At 43.4% G+C, this 15,514-nt stretch overlaps 1 protein-coding gene and 1 pseudogene across 2 annotated transcripts in view; one reads left to right on the forward strand and one right to left on the reverse strand.

Moving 5' to 3' along the window:
- The window catches only part of LOC126284187 (Krueppel-like factor 8), a 1,008,191-nt gene that overhangs the window by 799,625 nt on the left and 193,052 nt on the right, over window positions 1-15,514 (reverse strand). The window lies entirely within an intron of this gene.
- On the forward strand, window positions 12,060-12,177 carry LOC126285553 (5S ribosomal RNA; annotated as a pseudogene).

Raw genomic sequence — 15,514 nt, forward strand, 5'->3', positions numbered from 1 at the left:
CCCCCCTCCGTTATCGCTAAAACGACTGCTGACGTTCACTATTGACAGTAATAAATAGCGAACTACAAATATTGTTCTATCTGAAATGTTGATACCCGTACTAACAGTATACTTAGTCTGAACGAAGGTCAGTGTAATACAATCAGACTTCAGGAATTTCATGCGTTGCGACAGTGGCAGCCAGTCACACGTCTGGCCAGAGTCTACATTCCCTCCCTCTCTGCCCCCCCTCCCCCCCCCCCAACGAACAGAAAAAAAAACATAAAAAATAATCCTGCTCTGCCCCACGATATCTGGTTTCTAGCCCTCGTTGCACATTTCCAGATGGTCGGAAGTACCATTACCTTACTTACATGGTGTACATTTTTTGATACAGATTGCGCTCAAGGATCCTATAAAACATAGGCACAGGAGCCTAAAGAAACTCAATTGTTTTTTGCCAAGAATAGAAGATACTTGAAAATTTGGTAAATTACGCCCAAAAGGATTATGTTTAAATTACTTAATCTGTATTTCGCTTTTTCTCACACTGTCGCGGAAACCAAATGAAACCGGGGCTGAAGCAATGTCACTTTTAAATTTGCCAGTGCTAATTAATTTACACTGTTCACAGTAATTTTCTGTTAACCTTCGTCCTTGCTAGTTTTCTTACATCTTCCCGCATATGTCAATTATATTCACATCAAACAGCAGAGCAACAATTCCGTGCAGCCAGTCGAAAACATACCCAGCCATTCAAACATGCACATACCGTAAAAAAAATGTTGGGATATGTATGGGTATACATCACATGTTACTCGTACATATTTCTTATTACACATCACCATACACACAATGATCAATTTTTCGACTTGTTGTTAACTTACATCACAGAAAAGCTAATGATGTTACCCAAACAAACGAAGCGTCCGGATTTCACCGTATTCAACAGTTCATGTTGTACCTTCACTGTTTTATCTTTGGCATCAGCTATCATGGAATACTAACTTATTTCATAATGTTGTACTTTGTTTACAACACATATTAAGTATGAATTTCAATGCCTCACCGCATCGCGATACGGACTTTCCATGTGTTCTATTTCACTACCATAGACAACCTTTCTAATGACTCCCAGAGTTAGTGATTCAAATGGCTCTATGCACTATGGGACTAAACATATGGGGTCATAAATCCGCTAGACTTAGAACTACTTACACCTAACTAACGTAAGGGCATTACACACATACACGCCGGAGGCAGGATTCGAACCTGCGACCGTAGCAGAAGCGCGGTTCCAGACTGAAGCGCCTAGAACCGCTCGGCCACTCGGCCGACTCAGAATTAGTGAATTTCCACATATTGTCTCCCCGTTTCAATAGATCTGTCACCATATTTGTGTGACTTTTAAGAAGGATGCAAGTCTGTACATCTATATTGTTGATCGCGAGCTCTAAAGCACGTGCTGAATACTCGTGTCTAAAAACTGGATGACGGATATGAATATGACGTGAAATAACTCAGAACTCTATGTGATGCATGATATTAAGTCTGACAAGGGATGGGGATGAACGGTTCCCGTGCTCATTATTAGCATGCTGCTACATGTTGCACATAAATGTTAAATTCTACTTACGTCACACTAAAACATCTGCTACATTCCTTTAACGCACAAGAACATTGCCATAGTTATCAGGAATATTCGCAGAGGGGTGAAACAAACATTAATTTAGTGATATGATAAAGGATAGCAACTGAGAGTAATTATGCCGACAAAGTAAATGCTTTTAAAAGCTTTGGCTAGTTGCAGATTGCTTCAACAGTTTTTAATTTTGAAAGGTGTACATAAAATAATATATAGGAATACAGCGTCTCTTTGAATAATTAAGTCCTTTCTGAAGTGAAGCATATAGATATATTTCCTCTGATAAACTTAAAGAAATTCTAAGGAAATCTCGACAAAGACAAATTTCATTTGTCGCCAGGAATGATGTAGCACATTTTAGCTCCCGTATGGTACTGGCAGTCTCGCTGGGTGGCCTGTAATTGCGGACAAACACAGGTGACACAGCGCCTTCGCGGTCTTTTCTAGCTAGCTGACACGAATACCTCACTCAGCGTTGAGGAAGGAGTCATATTCCCGTAGAGGTCTTAGAAAGCCGCCGGGCCGCACGACAAATCCTTGAGGTTTACTGCGACAGTTGGTATGCGGCCTGATAAAGGCACGCCGGCACTCCGGCTGGATACGTGACTGAGCAACCGCCCAACATTTCCACTTCACGAGTATTAGCAGAGTTTTCAGCGCGTAGATACACATAGGAACGACGCTTTCCCTGGGCGTATCGCGCGAGCCGCCCGAGGCACAGCTATCGTCTAATGGCATTTCGTGTTATCCTACAGTTCATATCAGTTTTGTGGACCGCATCGAGACTAGATATCCAAAACAGGACTTGGAAGAAAAAAAAAACATATTGTCCCAGATAAGATTGTCCGCCACACTCTCAGGATATAACATTATCTCATTCTTCAGGAATCCATATTTTTAACACTTGTATTAGGTCGCTTTCTTGACGGTATCTGTTTGGTACAAGTTTTACTTATTTCTCGACGAGACAGAAACGTGGAATTTTCAACATAGCCCAGAACTGGATGAAAATGCTATATTAACACTTTTTCCTGTCTGGTGTGTGAGGGAGGGTAATTTATGTGCCACGGCTATTTCCCCCTTTTCATTTAACACTCACTAATAGTCCACGATAAGAACAAATGCTCGTAATCGCGACGTATACGTAGAAAAAAGCAATATACTGGATGATTATACTGGTTGATTCAGGTCCAGAGAAACTGAACCTTCCGCACATCTCTGCTGTTACCTCAATAAAATGTCTGAAAAATTTCGCACACAAAAGAATAAAACGCAGAAAATAATTATTTAAATCAAACATTTTAATCTAAAACGTTTTAAAACGAACCAAAAAAGAATAAAATAATTTCTCATGGCTCCATACAGATTCTTAACCCCCATGCAAAGCCTTAACAACATACAGATAGTCCCGAAAACATGTGCTTCTGAACTTGTAATGGCTATAACAATACGTGTAAAATTTAAAACGGAAAGCGTGGGAAATGTACTAGACAATAGTAAGATGCGCCGAGATAAGCCGTAGTTGATAAAAATCACACAACAGTTCGTGTCATTTGCACAACAAGCAGACTGTTAGTGACTTAGGTCGAGTATTCATATGTCAGTTCATCAGCTACCTATTGCATGTACCCCAAGTATTTCGTTCAAAATTTTTAAATTATTGTCATATCTATCAAAAATTCACAAGAACTAATTTTCAGGACTCTCCGTATGGCGTTAGGAATTTGCATGGGGTTAGGAGAAATTATTTAATACTTTTTAGTCACTATTAAAATCGTATTGTACTGAAAAGGTTTTCTATTTAAATAATATTATGTGTGTTCTCGAAAGAGTCATAAGGAAATGTAGAATGTCATTAGGAGAAACACAAATCAATGAGGGAATCAGATTGGGTTATAAAAGGGACAACCACAAAAGACTGTTTAGCTTTTGCGGATGACCATACTTTCTTTAGGCTCAATGGGATTAGCCACCATACAAACAGAATTGCTTAAAGAAAAAAGTGAAAAAGTAGAATTACAAATCTCCTTTGAGAAAACCAAAGTTATTACAAACATTGTCCGCCGCGATAGCTGAGTGGTCAGCGTGACGGATCGCCGTCCTACGGGCCCGGGTTCGATTCCAGGATGGATTGTGGATTTTCTCCGCTCAGAGACTGTGTGTTGTGCTGTCTTCATCATCATTCCATCCCCATCCGGCGCGCAGGTCGCCCACTGTGGCGTCAATAAGACCTGCACCAAGGCGGGCGGAGCTGCCCCGCAAGGGGCCTCCCGGCTAATGGCGCCTAACGCTCATTTCTATTTGCAAACATTAAGGCAACCCCAAACACAATGAAAACTAATTTCAGGTATCTGGGAGAACTAACTGAACAAGGCATTTCGGAGGGATAACTCATTAGAGCAAGAATTAATCAGATAAAAACAGCATACTACCTAATCAAGTACGTGTATAACAAGAAATCAATATCCATCAACGCTATTACTATCCAGAAATTCACCCAGAAGCACTTTACGCAGCAGAATGTTTAACGCTGAACAAAATTGCGACGATGGAAGCACTGTAAATCATAGAAAGAAAAAAACAATAATGAAAATTTTGGGACCAATTAAAGAGCAAACACAATACAAAAGACGTCATAGAGAACTTTATACACATGTTGAAAAAATTAGAGACATGAATACGAAATAAAGAAATAACTTTCTAGCGTCCAAAGGATGAGCCCAAACAGACTGACAAAAGATTGTTCACTTACTTTGGTAAATTAAAAATGGCTAAGTCGTGAAGCAAAGAAGCTAGAAAGGACATAGATGAGCTCCAAATTACTCCACAAGAAAGAAACTACAGGACTCCAAAGGTTTCCATGAAAAGTCCTAGAAGACTGGGGCTTCTTGGACAGAAGAAGAAAGAAACATAGCGAAATGATGAGAGAAATGTGGAAGAAGAAGAAGAGTTAAGTATACTTTTGGTTACTGACTGATTATAGGTGTAAAGCAACGAAAATGCTTCATCAAGTATGCACTTATTGATGCACTTGCAGAAAAATGGTTCAAATGGCTCTAAGCACTATGGGACTTAACATCTGAAGTCATCAATCCCCTAGAACTTAGAACTACTTGAACCTAACTAACCTAAGGACATCACACACATCCATGCCCGAGGCAAGATTCGAACCTGTGACCGTAGCAGTCACGCGGTTCCGGACTAAAGCACCTAGAACCGCTCGGTCACCGCAGCCGGCCACTTGCAGAACAAATCTATTTAGTACTTAAGGTCGTCGTCTTTTTCTTAGGTGCGCAACTGCTTCTTGGGTAATGTCGTAAGTGCAGTTCATCAGGAACCAAGCAAAGCTTCATATTTTTTACGGATGCGGCAGAAATTCTGCCGCGGACTTCTTACAGGCATCATCTAGGCAATCGACTAAGTGATCAGAGACCACGAAGAATCAGAATGTGGCTGACAGGACAGGAATTTAAACGCTGCTACATTCGGATGTAAACTTCCTGGCACATTTCAATTGCAATCCCAGAAATTTGGCAGCCTTGTTTGAGGCGCCATGTCACCGACTGCGCGGCCCCTCCCGCTAGAGGTTCGAATCCTCCCTCGAGCATGTGTGTGTCTGTTTTTCTTAGCATAAGTTAGTTTAAGTAGTGTGTAAGTCTACGGACCGATGACCTCAGCAGTTTGGTCCCTTAGGAATTCACACATATTTTTTTGAACCAGAAACTTGCTTTCCAAGGGCACTTATGTCACTACCTGAGCTACCCAACCTCACAGCTTCAATTACACCACTACCTGTTTCCGACATTCCAAACTCCACAAAAGTTCTCCCGCCTGTCCTCCGAGACACGTGGAAGAAATAAAGGCTAAACCGACAAGGTGCGCACTGACGATGAGTTTGGAAAGTAGGAGAGAGGTACAGGCGGAGGTAAGGGTGGTGAAGACCCGTCATGAATCGATCCTAGGTAGCTCAGTTGGTAAGACCATTGTCTGCAAAAGGCAAGGCTCCAAATTCCAAGTCCAGCTCCGTCATATAGTTTTGATTTGCTAGAAATTTCACAACAGCGCTCACTCCGCTGAGCAGCGAAAGATCCATTCTTCGAGTCCTATGTTTTAACCACAGTCGGTTCACCAGAAGATAATTTCAGTAATCTGCAATGACATTCGTGGCCACTGCGCAGCTGTTGTAAGGAATGGACGAGGTCTGGTGTAAACTTGGACACGTGTCTCTTCTAGAAAAGACAGAGCCCAGCACAAGGGAGAAATCCTTGGCGCGGCGCGGTGTCGGGTGCGGCCGCCCTGTGTCACCAGCCTCCGCCTTCCATGTTCGGCGCCCGCTGCCGATAAATCTCATTTACAGTGACAACATAATGGCGGCGCGTTTTAAATATTTAATCGGCGGGGAAGAGCAGGCCAGCACAGCGGCTGTCCTCCAGGCTACGCCGCCGCCCGCTGTTTCACTGTACGACTCGTGGTCCTTCGGACACAAGCACCGAACCATCCTCATAGCGGTGTCGACGTAAAATGGGTTGGGCATTCAGATTCGTGCATCTCGCCGGTACGGTGTTTGTTATTACGTATTTTTACCCTCAATCCCAACGCGAATTCTTTATTTCCTATAAATTTATGTAGCCTGTAGGAGACACAGGCCCTTGTCAAACGTACATATTTTGCTCTCCTTTCCCCCGCCCATCACTCTTGAGTGTGCAGTTTTCCGGTGCTGTGACACGCTAAGAAATAACTGAGAGGCAAGAAGCTTAGACCAACGAGCATGTAGCATTCCTCATTCTAGGATTCATTCTTTCTCGCCAACGATCTGTCTACGGGAAAAATTCCAATCTGCAGCGAGATTAGCAGCCCATGCTGAGACGTACGTGGGGCGTTCAATAACATTTTTTTCTGAAAGCAGGTTAGCTTTATTCGGGATTCCAGTACATAATATTATTCCCCGTTCTTTAGGCTATAAACCCTATTTTTTCAACTTTATCTCCCTTCAATGCGACGATCTTGCGCCACCTTACTGAGAGGGCCTATATGCCCGCATGGTACCACTCTACTGGTTGATGTCGGAGCCAACGTCTTGCTCCATCATCAGTAACGTCCCCATCATCCACGTGCCGCTTCCCACGGACTGCATCCCACGTTGGGCCAAACAGCTGGAAGTCGGAAGGTGCCAGATCCGGGCTGTAGGATGGATATGGAAGAACAGTCCGATGAAGTTTTGTGAGCCCCTATTGGGTGTGCAGGCTTGTGTGAGGCCTTGCGTTGTCATGGAAAAGGAGTAGTTCGTTTACATTTTCGTGGCGTTTTCCAATTTCCTGAGGGTACTACAATACACCTCACGGCTGATCTTTGCACCACGAGGGAAGACAGCGAACAGAACAACCCCTTCAGAGTCCCAGAAGACCGTCGCCATGACTTTACCGGCTTTGAACACTTTTTTTCCGGAGGAGAGGTAGTGTGACGGCACTCCGTGGACTGCCGTTTTGTTTCTGATTCGAAGTGATAAATCCATGTTTCTTGGCCTGTGACGATGTTCGACAAAAAATTGTCACTTCCTGTCTAGCAACGCAAGCAATTCCGCACAGATTATCAGAGATAAATCAGCGCGCGCACACACACACACACCTTTGAGCACCAAAAATTGGTGGATGTGTGTGTCAGCTCTACCAACGGAAAGCTCAAACTGGGCAACGAAATGTCAGACTGTGATCTGTCCATCACCTCGACTGAGAGAGTCCGCACGCTCCAACATAGGAGTCACGGCTGCGTGCGGCCGGGCGGCACGCGGGAGCTCGGATATGTTTGCACGAGGCGTCGTTCAACGGCTCATCGTGCGTTTGTTCACCGCAAGATATCCGTAGACATACTGCAAGAGCCTGTAACCATATGCGATGTTCTGGTTTTCCACCAAAGAAATTCAATGACAGCACTGCTTGAGAGGCACCTCCCTTAGGCATGTCACTGTGAAGTGTACGTTCAGCGCTAGCACCTATCAGAACTTCAGGAAACTATAAGGCTGAAGCGGGAATATTCCACAAAGTCTCGCAACAAATTTTGCATTTTTCCAACCAAAGCTAGTCGAGAAAAAAAGTGTTGTATTATTTACTGAACACCCCTCGTATATCCTCCACAGAGACTCCACACGTTATAGGACAATGGCACACCAGATCCAAATATTTGCAAATTCATTTCACTCATACCTCGAGGAAGCATATTTGGTACCTTGCAAACGTTACATTATTATACATCTTAATGTTTATATTTTTCCGCTTTATGAAGTCAAATGCATTTGGTTCAAATGGCTCTGTGCGCTATGGGACTTAACATCTGAGATCATCAGTCCCCTAGACTTAGAACTACTTAAACGTAACTAACCGAAGGACATCACACACATCCATACCCCAGGCAGGATTCGAACCTGCGACAGTAGCAACAGCGTGGTCCCGGACTGAAGCGCCTAGAGCCGCTCGGCCACAACGGCCGGCTTTATGTAGTCAATTTATTTTCAGAGACAAGGACATTTCGCTCTCTCTAGGAAATCTGTCTGCGCTGTTTAGGAATGCACTTCTTGAAATGTCTGTGAAACACGACGACAGTTAGTTCTACGAATAAGCGAGAGTCGAGAAATGTTTCACATTGAAAAAGCAACTGATGTACCCGTAATATTTGTGGCATATATTTTTCCTGTATAAATTAACCTCATTATTTACAGCCGTATAGTGTTAAGCCTTCGGTGGGGAACGTGCGAGACAGAAACATCCATAGCGATCTGTTGTGACCGTATTAATACAAGAATATGAATAATACACCGCCTTATCACGAAGCACAGCTAACGTCTAACGATAATACAAAATAATTGATCAAGAGAAAGTTCTTGCAAGCAGTCTGTGGTGTACATACCCACCATATTTAGCATAGAGTCTAGTTTGACTTTCCGCAATCCGTTCAAGTCGCTATAAACCGTTGTCTGAGACAACAGCATTTACCATATGTGCATAATACGGGGGAAACGTAACCGGAGAACACCACGTGAAGACTTTGACCGGACACGAGACCAGTGGGTACGCGACACGTGAGCTCGTACTGTCAGCGGAGCGTCCACGTGGCTCGCGAGGTCACGCCAGCCGGCCTTCGGCGCGGCCGGTCAATACGGGCGTCGCGACGCGACGAGCCGGCAGCCGCGGCTGCTGCACCGCTCTGGCGGCTACGGACGTTGGCCGTAGAGGCGGGGGCGGGACCCTCTGCCTGCGCTGCTGAGTGTCTGCGATTTTCAAACAAGTCAAATGTCGCTAGCGTGTTAAAGATGACATGCGAGGGGAACGTCCGCTTTCGAAGACTTCGCGTTAATCGAACCTTAACTTACTTCTCCGTGGCGGAATTGTAGTTGGTGTACAGAGATAATTTTCGTAGACAAAAAACAATGAAAAGCGATTATTTGACAATGAGCCGTTTCTAAGGTGCCTATATAAAGGTTACAGTTTTACAGTTTTGAGAGTTCACTATGCTGCTGAACGCCTCAGAAACCTGTACGTACACAAGGTGCCTCGACCAGAAGAGCCACGCTAATGCCGTCACCCCGCCCCCTTCTACCACCGCACCAACCGATATCCTTGGCGCACTGTGTGTGTGTGTGTGTGTGTGTGTGTGTGTGTGTGTGTGTGTGTGTAGAGCGGCCGTGTCTGCTGCGTTATCAGCAGTGCGCCAGAGCCGCCCCCCCCCCCGCACACACACACACACACACACACACACACACACACACACACACACACACACACACGGGTGGCGCTCGCGATAAGCGCTTCCAGGCCGACTGGCGTCTGTCCTACGCCACAACCTGGTTTCCAACAGCCGTTTGAAACCTATCCTACAGAGTCACAATAATTTTAAACTTTTTATACAAATAACTTTAGCAGCCTGGTACTGATGCGCTATTGATCCACTATTATATGCAGCTTCGGAGTAAGTTTCTCGACTCTCATGACCGTGCGCACATTTATTTTCGTAAAATATCCTTTGTCAAGGTAGAGGACGTAATAGAAGAGATTACTACAGTGAAGAGTTTAGCCTACTTATTTGGACACGATGAAACGCGTATAATACAATGGTGTGCAAAACTTAAGGACAAAACTAACCATCGGATCATGTGTGAATGCCAAGTAATATAGTTCGATGAAAGTTGGACCATACACGGAAATATGTGCTACAGTAGTGTACAGAAGGGAACTGAAAGAGATACCCATTGAGACAAACAGTAATTACACGTTTATTCAAAGACAATAATTACACTGAAGTTACCGCCATTTATTACAATCCCTTGGACATAACAGGGGCGGTACGTTGTTCCTAATAGAGTTTGTGATCAACGGGGACGGCAGTGCTGCTCTGCAGCGTGCTCCCATACTAGCCAAAAGGTTGGTAAAGGGTCTTGCGGTAAGACGTTCAATTCCTCCACATGGGATTGAAAACTGCAGGATGGTCGTCGCTCCATGTGAACGTGCTGCAGTACGTCTCCCCAACACACCCCGCATGTGCTCAATCGGATTTAAATCGGGTGAACGAGCTGGCCAGTCTATTCGCCGAATGTCGTCTCGGTGTGCGTTGTTCGATGCGTTCGCGAATTATCTTCCAGAAAAAGAAGTTAGGGCCGAATGCATCTCTGAAAAGACGCACATGGGGAAAGAGTACAGCGTCACAATACCGTTGACCAGCGAGTGTATGTTCAAAGAATTAGGAAAATAGTGCATCCATGCAACATTATTCCTCAGCGCGCCATAACACCTGGATCACCAAAACGATCATGTTGAACAAAGCTGGGCGTACCCTCATTTGGCGAGAGATGTTCTTGTATGTACAGGCATAAGCCTGAATGAGCGTACTGACCTTCAAATCTTTCAGCACGCACGCTCACAGACCAGAGTTATTGCGACACTGTACTTCTTCCACAGGTCTGGCTTTTCAGTGGTGCATCCGAGCATGGCTTCGCTTTTATGGATGACACTGCCGTACCAGATCAAAATGCGCACATTGAGGAGCTCTTGGAACGACAGGATCTCCGACGAATGGACTCGGCTGGTCGTTCCTCCCTCTCCCCCGACTCGAATCCCTTCTAGCGCGTGTGGGATGCATTGCAGAGTTGTATTGCAGGGAACGCCCTTCCACGAGAAATCATCACCAACCTTGTGCCCAGCATGCGAGCAAGCTGCATCACTGCCGTCCCTGGTGATTACACGCTCACACTCTATTAAGAACAACGTACCGCCCTGTAATGCCCAGTGACCATCTTTCATGACGATGACTTTAGTGTCATTATTGCTTTGAATAAAAGTTTAATTTCTGTTCGTCTGATTGCGTGTTTCTATCAGTTATCTTCTGTAATATAATGTAGCAGATCTTTCTATGTATTGTCCCAGTTTCATTGAGTTATGTTGTTTGGTAGTGACAGACCAATGCGAAAGTTACTTTCGTCCGTAAGTTTTGCACACCAGTACATCGCATTTGTACAAAACGTCGCAATAGGAACTACGTGAAATGTCGTTGTGAAACAAAACAATGCAAAAGGGAGTTTTGCAGTTGTTATCGAAGATACAGAAAAACATTCCAGTCTCATTGAAGTAGTATTCACGACAATTCTCAACTACCATGCAGCTTATTTCTAACATCTGTTGTTCCCTAGGCCCCAAGGGTTTTACGTTAGTACAGAAAGGTATGAGATAAATGGGTACACATGCATCCAACAACTGATCAGAGCATTTAGGTATGTCGTGGAATTTAAGACCGAAGTAACCAATTTTATGTTGCATAGAACTTAGTAATGCACACAGTCACAGCCGTTATCCATCATAATGAATGGAAGTAAAATGAACCGCAAGATAGCTGTAATTGGTGGTTTCTTCATTGTACGATTACATACCTGACTGCTTTCCGTGCTGCACCCTTGCTGCCACCGTAAGTGCGCCAAAGCACTATTCGCACCGATGTCCTGTTTTATTTATTTTGACAGCTTTCGCTCTTCAGGGGTTTTATATTTGACTGCGAAAGTTAGGGGTGTCTCGGTGCGCTTACGTGACACTTTTCTAATCCATCTGAAGATACTATTTTGTTGCAGTGAAACCGGTCGTGACATAAAGAAATTACAGCTGTCTTGCGGTTCATTTAACTTCCGTTCATTATGAATTCTACGTTGGGGGGAATCTTTAATTCGACTGAAGAACATCTTGATACAAATGTTTCAGTTCAAAATGGTTCAAATGGCTCTGAGCACTATGGGACTCAACTGCTGTGGTTAATTACGCGTATCATTCATAACTAAAGATAATGGGCATCATATCCGTATTAAATACATGCAGTATGGTGGGTTTTACAGGCAGTTACATTCAAAATATGTTTCGGATTTTTTCGGGCACATTTTGGTTTACAAGTTACTCCTGTTTGTTACGGCAACGGCCTTGCCGCAGTGAATACACCAGTTCCCGTCAGACCACGTAAGTTAAGCGCTGTCGGGCGTGGCCGGCACTTGGATGGGTGACCACCCGGGCTGCCGTGCGCTGTTGCCATTTTTCGGGATGCACTCAGCCTCGTGATGCCAATTAAGGAGCTACTCGACCGAACAGTAGCAGCTCCGGTCAAAGAAAACCATCGTAACGGCCGGGAGAGCGGTGTGCTAATCATACGCCCCTTCTATCCGCATCCTTATCTGACGATGACACGGCGGTGGGATGGTCCCGATGGGCCACTTGTGTTTGAAGACGGAGTGTCCTGCAGTTACACAGAGTGATCTCTCATTACTGATACTGAAACTGTAACCTATTTCGTCCTTCTTACGAGTGCAAATCATTACAACCTGTTCATCTTCGAAGCTGGAGAGAAGACGTGTAGCGTGTTTCGAGATATGCACAAATTTTACATTTGCCTTTTTAAGTTTACATTCAAGCACACGCATGTCTGAAGTACCATGAATATGAGCGGGCTGCTCTGTTCCTTTCCTAATTGACTAATTTACTTTTACTGCCTGAAAAGAACAATCAAAGAGGGCTAAATAGTGTGGTAGGTATTAACAGAGAGCATTAAACATCTAAATAATACGTCATAAGTGTCCCAATATAGCTTTTTCTGTCCTCGTCTGAGAGTAATAGCAAGTACAGTAGTTTTTACTGGCAGTTGATTTGATACAGTGACAAATTCGCAACAGTATTTTTCGCTCCAAATTTTTTTTCGCGCCCTTATTGTCACCGGTAAAAATAAAACAACAACACTCCATTTGTATGTGTGTGTTAATGGGTTCAGCGTGCGTTCCGAGACAATCGCAAACATTCTACATCTACACACCCAACGGTGTGTGGCGCTGGGTACTTTTAACATCACTAACTGATGTCCGCTTCTCTGTTCCATTTGCGAATGGCGCTCCAGAAAAATGAACTTTTGGTGAACCTCTGCTTTAGCTCTAATTCCTCTAATTTTCTCTTTGCGGTCATTTCGCGAGACGTGTTTGGGAAGAAGCATAAAAAGAATTCTGTCTTGTAGTGTCTGTTACTAGGGCTTGTTGTATTTCTCTGTCAGCCTCCCACGCTATCTACACGAATCGTGCCGCTGTCCACTGGACACCCCCTCCCCCCCCCCCCCTCTCTCTCTCTCTCTCTCTCTCTCTCTCTCTCTCTCTCTCTCTCTCTCTCTCTCTCTCTGTGTGTGTGTGTGTGTGTGTGTGTGTGTGTGTGTGTGTGTGTGTGTGTGTGTGTGTGTGTGTGTCCTATTAACCCTACCTCGTAAGGGTAGACTGACTGACGAGCAGTACTCAAGAATCGGTAGAAGTGCATTGTAAGCCATTTCTTTCGTGGATTAGTTACATTTCCTTTGACGTCTTCGTGCGAACCTCAGTCTAATGTGACGAATATAATCAGGAACTCCAGCTGCTACTAATAAGCCATGAGTTTAAGTTAGAAACGCGAACTACGCAGTGCGCGTGGTTTTCACCGGCTGTGTGGGAGTAGCGGGTAAGAGAGTGGCGCGTGCTTATCTCGCAGCGTGTTATCTGCCCCGGCCACGCCCTCCGAGCGAATGCTAGATACACAGCCGGACCAGCGACCAAGTATGTGTCGCATTTACTATGTCGCTCAGTGACAATAGTGATTTGTGCTTACTTACATTTAATGATAACCCGTAATTCTGGTGAACAGGATACCAAGCTTTAGCTTACCCAACAGGGAGATAACCAAACCGTCAATCAGTACATTTACTGCCACACACTGCAAGTGTTAGGAAGACTACCTCATGCTTTCAAGAAAGGTGAATTTGTTTTTTTATACAGTCAGGAACAAAAGCGCCTGCTTAAATGTTTCTCAAGATGACAATTTTACGTTCAGGAAGCGAGATGATGTAAAGTATTCCTCGTCGGGCAGCAGTAAGCAAACATGACACTGATTAAATTCACTGAATCTGTTCAGTAGTATGCAGTGCCCAAGTTAAAGGTTTTCCATCGTAAGGACACATCACGTAAGCGATAGAATGACGTATTGGATTTACATCCAAATATAATTAATTGACTCGTTGAGTATTAATGAATTCCCTAAAGGAAAAGTGAAAAAAATATGAAATCGCTGTCGCTTACTGATTGGTAAGTATGTCAGGCCGTGAGTACTGATGAACTGCCTCTTTAAATACGAAGACCGATTCAGTTTTGCTGCTACTATTAAATTAAAGTCAGACTTTTCACGATCGTATGTCAGGCCGTGGGTACTGATGAAAGCATCGGTAAGCAGATCGATCGTGAAAAGTCTGACTTTATTTTAACAGTAGTAGCAAAACTGAATCGGACTTCGTATTTAAAGAGGCAGGTACTATTCGGAAAACAATTCTCAAACAGCAAGACGCTAACAATATATATTGGCCTTCCTGACACACCATCTCTAAAACAGAAAATACACAACATAAAAAATGTGTAAAGGATCTGTAGGTGATCATGATTTAGGTAAACATTTCAAGTTATTATTCATAACATTATAAAGCACACTTTCATCCAATTAGTCACACGTTTTGAAGTTTCTACAACCAGAAAGGCGCAATATACATAAAGAAATAACATTAAACATATGTACAACGAAAACGAAGAAAACAATATACGTAACCACAACCTGTCTAGGAAACATCGCAAACAAAATTAAAAAAATATTCAGCAAAATCGACATCGCCTTTGCATATCGAAACACACACAGCCTCGAACGCAAAGTGTACAAAGGTAGCTCGAAAATTCCCATACACAACGACCCCTGAATTAACAAAATTTCATGTAATATAGGTCACAAATTCTGCATTGGACGAACCGGCAGAAACCTCAAAATTAGACATAAAGAACAAACCAGAGAGCGAAAACAACTAGTTCACATTTCTTCTACATCTACGGACAGAAAAACACGACGTAAAACCCCTAAATCGAAGCACTTTAAATCGTCCACATTACGCAGAAGGGAGCATTTAAGAACATCCTTGAGGAAATAGATATATTCACATGCATACAGCAAACCCTACAAATTTACTGAATGAACAAACCAACTTGAAATACAAAGGAAACTTTATTCACATTATACTCATCATCAGAAAATGGGTAAAGTAATAAATCAGAGAGGCTAAATGACACACATCCATAGTAAACGCGATAACAGCATGAAGAGTATGAAACAAAGACATAACATCAACATAAATCATAGACAATAACAAAACTATTACGAAAACATAAAACTCTGAAATGAAACTAAAACAAATTAGAGACAAAAACATAATTAGAACCAAACCTATAAAAATCTTATAATTGTAATATCGCTGATCCAGTCTCATCGAAGCTGTCAAGAGAAAAATTGCATACATAAAAACCAACTAAAATCGACATACGTCTCAATTGTA

This window comes from Schistocerca gregaria, chromosome 8 (assembly GCF_023897955.1).
Source record: "Schistocerca gregaria isolate iqSchGreg1 chromosome 8, iqSchGreg1.2, whole genome shotgun sequence".
NCBI lineage: Eukaryota > Metazoa > Arthropoda > Insecta > Orthoptera > Acrididae > Schistocerca > Schistocerca gregaria.